This window comes from Lygodium microphyllum, chromosome 9, assembly GCF_053477565.2.
Source record: "Lygodium microphyllum isolate KBCC chromosome 9, Lygodium_microphyllum_v1.1.10, whole genome shotgun sequence".
Lineage (NCBI taxonomy): Eukaryota > Viridiplantae > Streptophyta > Polypodiopsida > Schizaeales > Lygodiaceae > Lygodium > Lygodium microphyllum.
Window position 1 is genome coordinate 164647217 of NC_141143.1, and position 10000 is coordinate 164657216.

Here is a 10000-nt window from a genome sequence, read left to right on the forward strand (position 1 = left end):
AGCTGGGTCACCTGGATGTAAGTTAGATGGACTTGATGAAAGCCATCAAACCGTCTAGCTTGCAGTGCGAGGGCCATCTCTCTCACTGTGTCCACCTTGAAATTGCCCTGAATGGTCTGATTTTGCAAGTAAGTACAGAATAGCTTGCACAAGTCGAAACACGGGGTTGCCGCATACCGCCTTGCCCTCACCGCCAAGTCCATTTCTTTGGCTGTGAGCATTGGCATTCTCCCACCGAGATAAAACTTATGGGCACATGTTGGAACCAAGCCTTCACACTTGGCGTTGGCAGATGAGCTAGGCTCCTTATTGAGCTGAATCTGTCTTTGATCCCCAGGAGGGTGAAGCCTCCGCACAACTTGCTCGGCTCGATCATGAAGCCATCCGACCACGATGATGTCACCCAGCAGGTTGCAACCCTTTGGCCCCGAGACCGGAATAGGCTTGAACGTGCAAGTAGACTTCAAGTTTGAAGTGAACTCCCTGAAAGACACCCTCATCCGAAGTACAAGGTCCCTAGCCTCGTGCACCTCCACAACTTGGGTCCCATTCCAGAAGATCCACTCGTCGCCATCTGTCCACACAAGGGGCACCCCAGTACCCCCATCTTCTTTGCTGCATGAGGGCTTGCTTCCCTCGTAATCAGCCACTTGAGCACAATCTCTGACCGCATCAGTTTCGCAAGAGAACACCTACAGCTCATTGCTGAAGCTTACATGCCTTCCCCTGCTAGCTGACTTGGTTTGTCGGGGCTCCAGGATCGACTCTGCTGTCTCACCCTTTGCCTTGAGTCTTGAAGTATCATTGAGTTTGTCCCACTCCCCAGCGTGGGTGTCATCCTTTGTTCGCATCTTCGTATCCTTCCTCTCCTCTCCATCCTGTTCTTCCCTACACTCGGCCATTCGTTTATCCTTGCGGCTCACGAGTACTATGCCTTCTCCATTCTCCACTCCACATCCAGCCGTTTCTTTATCCTCGCGGCTCACGAGTATTGTGGCTTCTCCACTCTCCACTCCACACACGGCCGTTTCTTTATCCTCGTGGCTCACGAGTACTATGCCTTCTCCATTCTCCACTCCACATCCGGCCGTTTCTTTATCCTCGCGGCTCACGAGTATCATGCCTTCTCCATTTCCTTCTCCACACACGGCCGTTTCTTTATCCTCCCGGCTCATGAGTATTGTGCCGGCCGTTAGTTTATCCTCGCGGCTCACGAGTACCATGCCTTCTCCTCCGCTCTTCTCTCCACACACGGCCGTTTCTTTATCCTCGCGGCTCACGAGCTTATCCTGTTTGGCCATTCGTTTAGACTCGCGGCTCACGAGTTCCCTATCTTCTTCTTCAACCCTTTCTCCATCCACGGCCGTTTCTTTATCCTCGTGGCTCACGAGCTTGTCCTGTTCGGCCGTTTGTTTAGACTCGCGGCTCACGAGTTCTTCCACAAGCTCCTCATGTTCGGCCATTCGTTTATCCTCGCGGCTCACGAGTTCTTACAGAGTTGGCCAATCGGTCTCTTCATTCAATAAAAGGGCCTCTCGCCCCGTTATGCTCCGTTCCACTTTCCCTCCCATCTCTTCAACAACATTATCAGGCTCAACCCGCTCTTCTGCACAAGATGACTCCACCTGCCCCGGATTATTTATACTCCCCCCAGGTGCAGGAGTCTCAATACCTGCCCCGATTTCTTTGTCCTCCCTCCAGGTACAGGAGTCTTCCCCTTCATCCCTGCCAACATCCTCAATCTCCTCATCCGATCCCTCCACTGCTTGTTCTGAAGTATCATCTGCTTGGGGCTCGGCATCCTTTGCCTCGCCCTTCCATGTGCACTCCTCAAGAACCACCCCTTCTGGTAATAGGTCTGACCTGCAGGTTGTCTTCTCTTCCGCGCACTCCTCCACCAACACTCCATCAAACACAAAACTCAACTCATTTGCCCATACTGGTTGCTCTGGATCAACTATGTGGTCATTCTCTTCATAATACGGCCCGTAGGCCTCCTCATTTCCACCTTGCCACTCATCCGCATCTGCTTCATATCCTGGTTCGAAAGGTTGATCATAATAGTCTTGAAAGTAGCTGTCTTTCTCTTCCCAGGTTGACTCTTCATGTGCATACTTGGCTTCATACTCTGGATCAAACGATTGTTCTCCATAGCCCTCCAACTGTTGTCCTCTATCTTCCCACGTGTAATCTTCGTATCTAGTATACTGATCTTCAAAAGGCTCCTCATACATGTAATCTCCTTCAGGTTTGTCACAATGATTATGGTATGGCGCATTTGCCACCCACTCTTCTCTTTCACTCGAGTGACTCCCTTCACATCCCTCTTCCATCATTGCATCCTCAAACTGGCCTAAATCTTCATGTAACATGGCCCTTTCTCTTTCCCTTTGATTGGCTTCTTCTATCATCTATTCGCGGATTTTCAATTCGGCCTCCCAATCTATTCTCTCCTCTAACCATGGCTCTTCACATGTATCCGGTTTCTCGGTCTCTGAATCTTCATCTTCCAAGTCGCTCATGGCCTCTAGTAGCCTAGCACCTTTCTCATATTGACCTTCACGCTCCGCCAGCTTCTTCTTCAATAGATACCTCACCTGTTGTAAAGCATTGGATTCTTTTGTACTCAGTGTTCCACTAGATAATAGCTTTTTTGCATTAGCCAACTGACTTCTAGCCTCAGCATCCCTATCGCTTCCGTCATCATCCCTCACCTCACCCTTGCTACTAGATTTCTTCTTTTGAGCATCTGACTTTTCTCGAGTTACTTGAGGTTTTATAGCTTTACACTTTTCATCTAGCAAATTACCACTAAGATTTGTCTTTTGGATACATGGCTTCGCTTGAATTACTTGGGGTTTCGCAGCTTTTCCTTTTTCGTCTGGCATCTTGTCTCCAGCTACCCCCTCCCCGTACTCTTCAATGATTTCCATTCTTAACTCCCGCTCTATGAGTAGCAAATCAATTCTTGTATTGCTCCTATGTTCTTCAACCCATTCATTGATCTTTCCATTCAACGCTCGAAGTAGTGTTTTGATGTCGCTTTGTTTGTCTCTTACCCTGGCCAATCTATTTTCCAAATCACGCTCTTCTTCTTTAGAAAAAATGTACCCTTTTTGCACCCAATTCACCTTTGTAGCCCATAAAATTCTCCGTTCATCTTCGGAATCAAACCACTGTGCCAAAACCTTGTTTTTTGAAGCATACAAATTTTCAATCCTCAGCTTCTCGGCTTCGTTACGCTCTTTTTCTTCTTCTTTTTGGTGATTTTTAACTTTTTTCCCACTTTTCTTGCTTTTTCCCATTTTTTGAAAATTTTGTGAATTTTTGAATTTTTTATGATTTTTTCCGATTTTTTTTGAAAATTTTCGAATTTTTGCCTTTTTTAGCTCTCCCTCGCCTCCGGACGTCTCCGATCTGTCACGGGGGTCCTACTCTGATACCAAGTGTCACGGACTCCAAAAACCACCACAACATGCCTCGGCACCATAACGCAGCAAAACATGGCCTATCACGCCCCTTGGACCTCAACATGGCACCATAACACGACATATCACCATAACGCGACACGGCACGGTTTCTCAACTCAGCATGGCGCCTCAACGCGACATGGCACGGTAACGCGACACGGTTCCACAGTCCACCATGACATCTCCCCCCAATGGGCAAGGAGCTTTTTCCTCAAGGCACTTGAAAGTTTCTGGTGCTTACACAAGGGCTCATGCATGAAACCCTACACTTCGGGCCAACACCCCACTCACCTCTCACCCCATGAAAAAGACTACCCATCCCCCTCACTCTCACTGTTTGCACTCACCATCCCCACTGACCTATTCCTGGGGGAAGCCCCGAGCCACTTAACCATGCCTAAGCAACACGCACAACGGCCCCATGCCGCGACGCGCCCAAGGAGAGCCAAGCCTCGAGTAGGGTACCTTCCCTATAGGTGTTTTCGGCTGCAACGGCAAGGCATACCTACAAAGCACGAAATTTCTTTGGGGGGGGGGGGGGCAAAATTTTGAGGGGGGGGGAAAGGGTGGGGGGGCGAATATTGGAGGGGGGGGGGCGAATTTTGAAGGGGGGGTGGGGGGGGAGGGGTGGGGTGGTGTGTGTTGATGGGGGAAAAGGGGGGGGGGGGGGCGAAATTTGAAGGGGGGGGAGGGGTGGGGTGGTGTGTGTTGATGGGGGAAAAGGGGGGGAGGGGGGGTGGAATTTTTGAGGGGGCGTCATGGTGGGTGGGTGTGTGTGTTAAGGGGAGGGGAGCACGTCGCGTCTTGTCATGGGGCGGGGGGGGGGGGCGTCGCGACATGGTGTGCTGTGTGTTGGGGGGGGGGGGGGGGGGAAGGCGTCGCGGTGGGTGGGTGTGTGTGTTAAGGGGAGGGGGACATGTCCCGTCGTGTCATGTCATGGGGGGGGCGGGGAGGGGGGGATGCCATTGGGGGGGATGTCATGGGGGGGGGGGGGGGGCGCATCGCGTCGTGTCGTGTCATGGGTGGGGGGGGGTGGGGTGGGGATGTCATGGGGGGGGGGGGGGGGGGGGCGGCACATCGCGACATGGTGTGGTGTGTGTTGAGGGGGGAAGGGGGAGGTGGGGGCGCGTCGCGTCGTGTGGTGTCATGGGTGGGGGGGTGGGGTGGGGATGTCATGGGGAGGGGGGGGCGGGACGTCGCGACATGGTGTGGTGTGTGTTGAGGGGGGAAGGGGGAGGCGCCCAATTTTGGAGGGGGGCCCGTCGTGACATGGTCATGGGAGGGGGGGTGGGGTGCGGATGTCATGGGGAGGGGGGGCGGCACGTCGCGACATGGTGTGGTGTGTGTTGAGGGGGGAAGGGGGAGGTGCCGAATTTTGGAGGGGGGGCCCGTCGTGACATGGTCATGGGGGGGGGTGGGGTGGGGAGGTGGGGGGCGGACGGGGGGGGGGGGGGATGTCGAATCGTGTCATGTCATGGTCGTGGGGGGTGGGGTGGGGATGGCATGGGTGGGGGGGGGGGGGGCGGCGCATCGCGACATGGCGTGGTGTGTGTTGAGGGGGGAAGGGGGACGGGCCGAATTTTGGAGGGGGGCATGTCATGTTATGTTGGGGAGGGGGAGGGGGGCGCGTCGCGTCGTGTCGTGTTGTGTCATCCATGGGGGGCGGGGGGGGCGTCGTGACATGTTGTGATGTGTGTTGAGGGGGGAAGGGGGGGCGAATTTTGAAGGTGGGAGGGAGGGCGCATCGCGACATGGTGTGGTGTGCGTTGGGGGGGGCGTCATGGTGGGTGGGTGTGTGTGTTAAGGCGGGGGCGACATGGTGTGGTGTGTGTGTCATGGGTGGGGTGGGTGTGTATGTTAAGGGGAGGGGAGCATGCCGTGTCGTGTCATGTCATGGGGCGGGGGGGGGCATCACGACATGGTGTGGTGTGTGTTGGGGAGGGGCGTCATGGTGGGTGGGTGTGTGTGTTAAGGGGAGGGGGCACGTCGCGTCATGTCATGTCATGGGGGGGCGGGGAGGGGGGGATGCCATTGGGGGGGATGTCATGGGGGGGGGGCATGTTGCATCGTGTCGTGTCATGGGGGTGGGGCAGATGTCATGGGGGGGTGGCGCATCGCGTCGTGTCATGTCATGGGTGGGGGGGTGGGGTGGGGATGTCATGGGGGGGCCGCACCTCGCGACATGGTGTGGTGTGTGTTGAGGAGGAAGGGGGACGGGAGGTGCGTCGCGGCGTGTCGTGTCATGTGGGGGGGGGGGATGTCATGGGGGGGGGCACTCGCGTCGTGTCATATCATGGGTGGGGGGGTGGGGTGGGGATGTCATGGGGATGGGGGGGCACATCGCGACATGGTGTGGTGTGTGTGGAGGGGGGAAGGGGGAGGGGGGGTGCGTCACATCGTGTAGTGTCATGGGTGGGGGGGTGGGGTGGGGATGTCATGGTGGGGGGGGCAGCACGTCGCGACATGGTGTGGTGTGTGTTGAGGGGGGAAGGGGGGAGGCGAATTTTGGAGGTGGGGGGAGGGCGCGTCGCGACATGGTGTGGTGTGTGTTGGGGGGGGGCATCACGACATGTTGTGGTGTGTGTTGAGGGGGAAAGGCAGGGGCCGAATTTTGGAGGTGGGGGGGAGGGCATCTCATGTCATGGAGGGGATGTCATGGGGGGGGCGCGTTGCCACATGGTGTGGTGTGTGTTGAGGGGGGGCACGTCGCGACATGGTGTGGTGTCATGTCATAGGGCGGGGGGGCGTCGCGACATGTTGTGGTGTGTGTTGAGGGGGGAAGGGGGGGCCGAATTTTGGAGGTGTGGGGGAGGGCGTGTCATGTCATGGGGGGGGACGCGTCGCGACATGGTGTGGTGTGTGTTGAGGGGGGGCACGTCGCGACATGGTGTGGTGTCATGTCATGGGGCGGGGGGAGGGGGATGTCATGGGGGGTGCGTCGTGTCATGTCGTGTCATGGCACCCCACCTCGAAAAACCCCGCTTCATCCACACCACCCCATGATGCCTCTCGAAACCCCGCTCGACCCACCCCACCCCGCGTCACCCCCACGACACGGCACACCCCCCCACCCCACCGCACCCCCCACGACGCGGTGCATCCCCCCCTCCCCCCACCCCACCTCGAAAAACCCCCCTCCATCCACAACACCCCACCACGCCTACAAAAACCCGGTTCCACCCACCCCACCCTGTGTCACCCCCCCGCGACACGGCACACCCCGCCACCCCACCGCACCCCCCCATGATGCCCCCCGCACCCCACCTCGAAAAACCCCACTCCCTCCACACCACCCCACCACGCCTCCCAAAACCCCACTCGACCCATCCCACCCCGCGTCACCCCCCCACGACACGGCACACCCACCGCACCCCCCACGACGCCCCCCTGCACCCCACCTCCAAAAACCCCGCTCCCTCCACACCACCCCACAACGCCTCCAAAAACCCCTCTCGACCCACCCCACCCTGCGTCACCCCCCCACAACACGGCGCACCCCCCCACTCCACCGCACCCCCCCACGACGCCCCCCCGCACCCCACCTCGAAAAAACCCCGCTCTATCCACGCCACCTCACCATGCCTCCAAAAACCCCGCTCGACCCACCCCACCCCGTGTCACCCCCCCACGACACGGCACACCCCCCACCCCACCGCACCCCCCTCGACGCGGTGCATCCCCCCCGCACCCCAGCTCGAAAAACCCCGCTCCATCCACACCACCCCACCACACCTCCAAAAACCCCGCTCGACCCACCCCACCCCGCGTCACCCCCCCACAACACGGTGCATCCCCCACCCGACCGCACCCACCCACGACACCGCCCGCACCCCACCTCGAAAAAACCCTCCTCCCTCCACACCACCCCAACACGCCTCCAAAAACCCCTCTCGACCCACCCGATCTCGCGTCAGCGCCCCCATGACACGGCACACCCCCCACACCCCACCGCACCCCCCACGACGTGGTGCATCCCCCCCTTCACCCCACCTCGAAAAACCCCGCTCGATCCACCCCACCTCGCATCACCCCCCACGACACGGCGCACCCCCCACCCCACCCCACCCCCCCACGACGCCCCCCCGCACCCCGCCTCGAAAAACCCCGCTCCCTCCACACCACCCCACCATGCCTCCAAAAACCCCGCTCGACCCACCCCGCCCTACGTCACCCCCCGCGACACGGCACATCGCCCTTCACCCCACCCCACCGCACCCCACCTCGATGCGGCGCATCCCCCCCGCACCCCACCTCGAAAAACCCCACTCCATCCACGCCACCTCACCATGCCTCCAAAAACCCCGCTCGACCCACCCCACACTGCGTCACCCCCCGAGGACACGGCACACCCCCCCACCCCCACCGCAGCCCCCCTCGACGCGGTGCATCCCTCCCCACCCCACCTCGAAAAACCCCGCTCCATCGACTGCACCCCACCACGCCTCCGAAAACCCCGCTCAACCCACCCCACCCCGCGTCACCCCCTATGACAGGGGGCACCCCCCACCCCACCGCACCCCTCCACGACGCCCCCCCGCACCCCACCTCGAAAAAACCCCGCTCCCCACCCCACCACGCCTCAAAAAACCCCGCTCGACCCACCCCACCCCGCGTCACCCCCTGTGACATGGCATATCGCCCCCCACCCCACCCCATTGCACCCCCCCTCGACGTGGTGCATCCCCCCTGCACCCCACCTCGAAAAACCCCACTCCATCCACACCACCCCACCACGCCTCCAAAAACCCCGCTCGACCCACCGCACCCCGCGTCACCCCCTAGGACATGGCACATCCCCCCCCACCCCACCCCACTGCACCCCCCCTCGACGCGGTGCATCCCCCCCGCACCCCACCTCGAAAAACCCCGCTCCATCCACACCACCCCACCAGGCCTCCAAAAAACCTGCTCGACCCACCGCACCTCGCGTCAGCCCCCCACAACACGGCACACCCCCCACACCCCACCACACCCGCCCACGATGTGGCGCATACCCCCCCGCATCCCACTTTGAAAAACCCCGCTCGACCCACCCCACCCCGTGTCACCCCCCCATGACACGGCACACCTCCCCACCCCACCGCACCCCCACAACGCCCCCTCGCATCCCACCTCGAAAAACCCCGCTCCCTCCACACCACCCCACCACGCCTCGAAAAACCCCGCTCGACCCACCCGACCTCGCGTCAGCGCCCCCACGACACGACACACACCCCACACCCCACTGCACCCCCCCACGACGCGGTGCGTCCCCCCCCTCCACCCCACCTCGAAAAACCCTCCTCGACCCACCCCACCCCGTGTCACCCCCCCACGACACGGCACACCCACCCACCCCATCGCACCCCCCCACGACGCCCCCCCGCACCCCACCTCGAAAAACCCCGCTCCCTCCACACCACCCCACCACGCCTCCGAAAACCCCGCTCGACCCACCCCACACCGCGTCACCCCCCCACGACACGGCACACCCCCCGCACCCCACTACACCCCCCCACGATGCCCCCCGGCACCCCACCTGGAAAAACCCCGCTCCCTCCACACCAACCCACCACGCCTCCGAAAACCCCGCTCCACCCACCCCACCTCGCGTCAGCCCCCCCATGACATGGCACACCCCCCACACCCCACCGCACCCCCCCCACGACGCAGTGCATACCCCCCCCCAGCACCCCACCTCAAAAAACCCCGCTCGACCCACCCCACCCCGCATCACCCCCCCCATGACACGGCACACTCTCCCACCCCACCGCACCCCCCCACAACGCCCCCCGCATCCCACGTCAAAAAACCTCGCTCCCTCCACACCACCCCACCACACCTCCGAAAACCCCGCTCAACCCACCCCACCCCGCTTCACCCCCCCACCCCACCGCACCCCCCACGACGCCCCCCACACCCCACCTCGAAAAACCTGCTCCATCCACACCACCCCACCACGCCTCGAGAAACCCCGCTCGACCCATCCCACCCCGCATCACGTCCGCGTGACACGGCAACCTCACCTCGAAAAACCCCGTTCCATCCACACGACCCCACAACGCCTCCAAAAACCACGCTCGACCCACCCCACCCCGCGTCACCCCCCTCCCCCCATGACACGGCACACCCCTCCGCCCCACCGCACCCCCCCACGACGCGGCGCATTCCCCACGCACCCCACCTCGAAAAACCCCGCTCGACCCACGACACGTCACCTCAGCCCCCCACGACATGGCACACCCTCCCTCCTCAGAAATCCCGCTCTGCAATGACACGGCACACACACCCCACTGCACACAACCCCCTCCCGCGACATGGAACCACCCACCCCCCGACGGACCTCCTCAAAAAACCCCCCCCACGACATGGCACCACCCAACCCCCCCGTGACATGGCACACCCTCCCTCCTCAGAAATCCCCGCTCCAACAACCCGCCCATGCAACATGGCATGCCCTCCCTCCTCGGAAAACCCCGCTCCATCGAACCCCCCCACAACATGGCACACCCTCCGCTCCCAAAAAACCTCGCATCGTGAGGAGGGGGTAT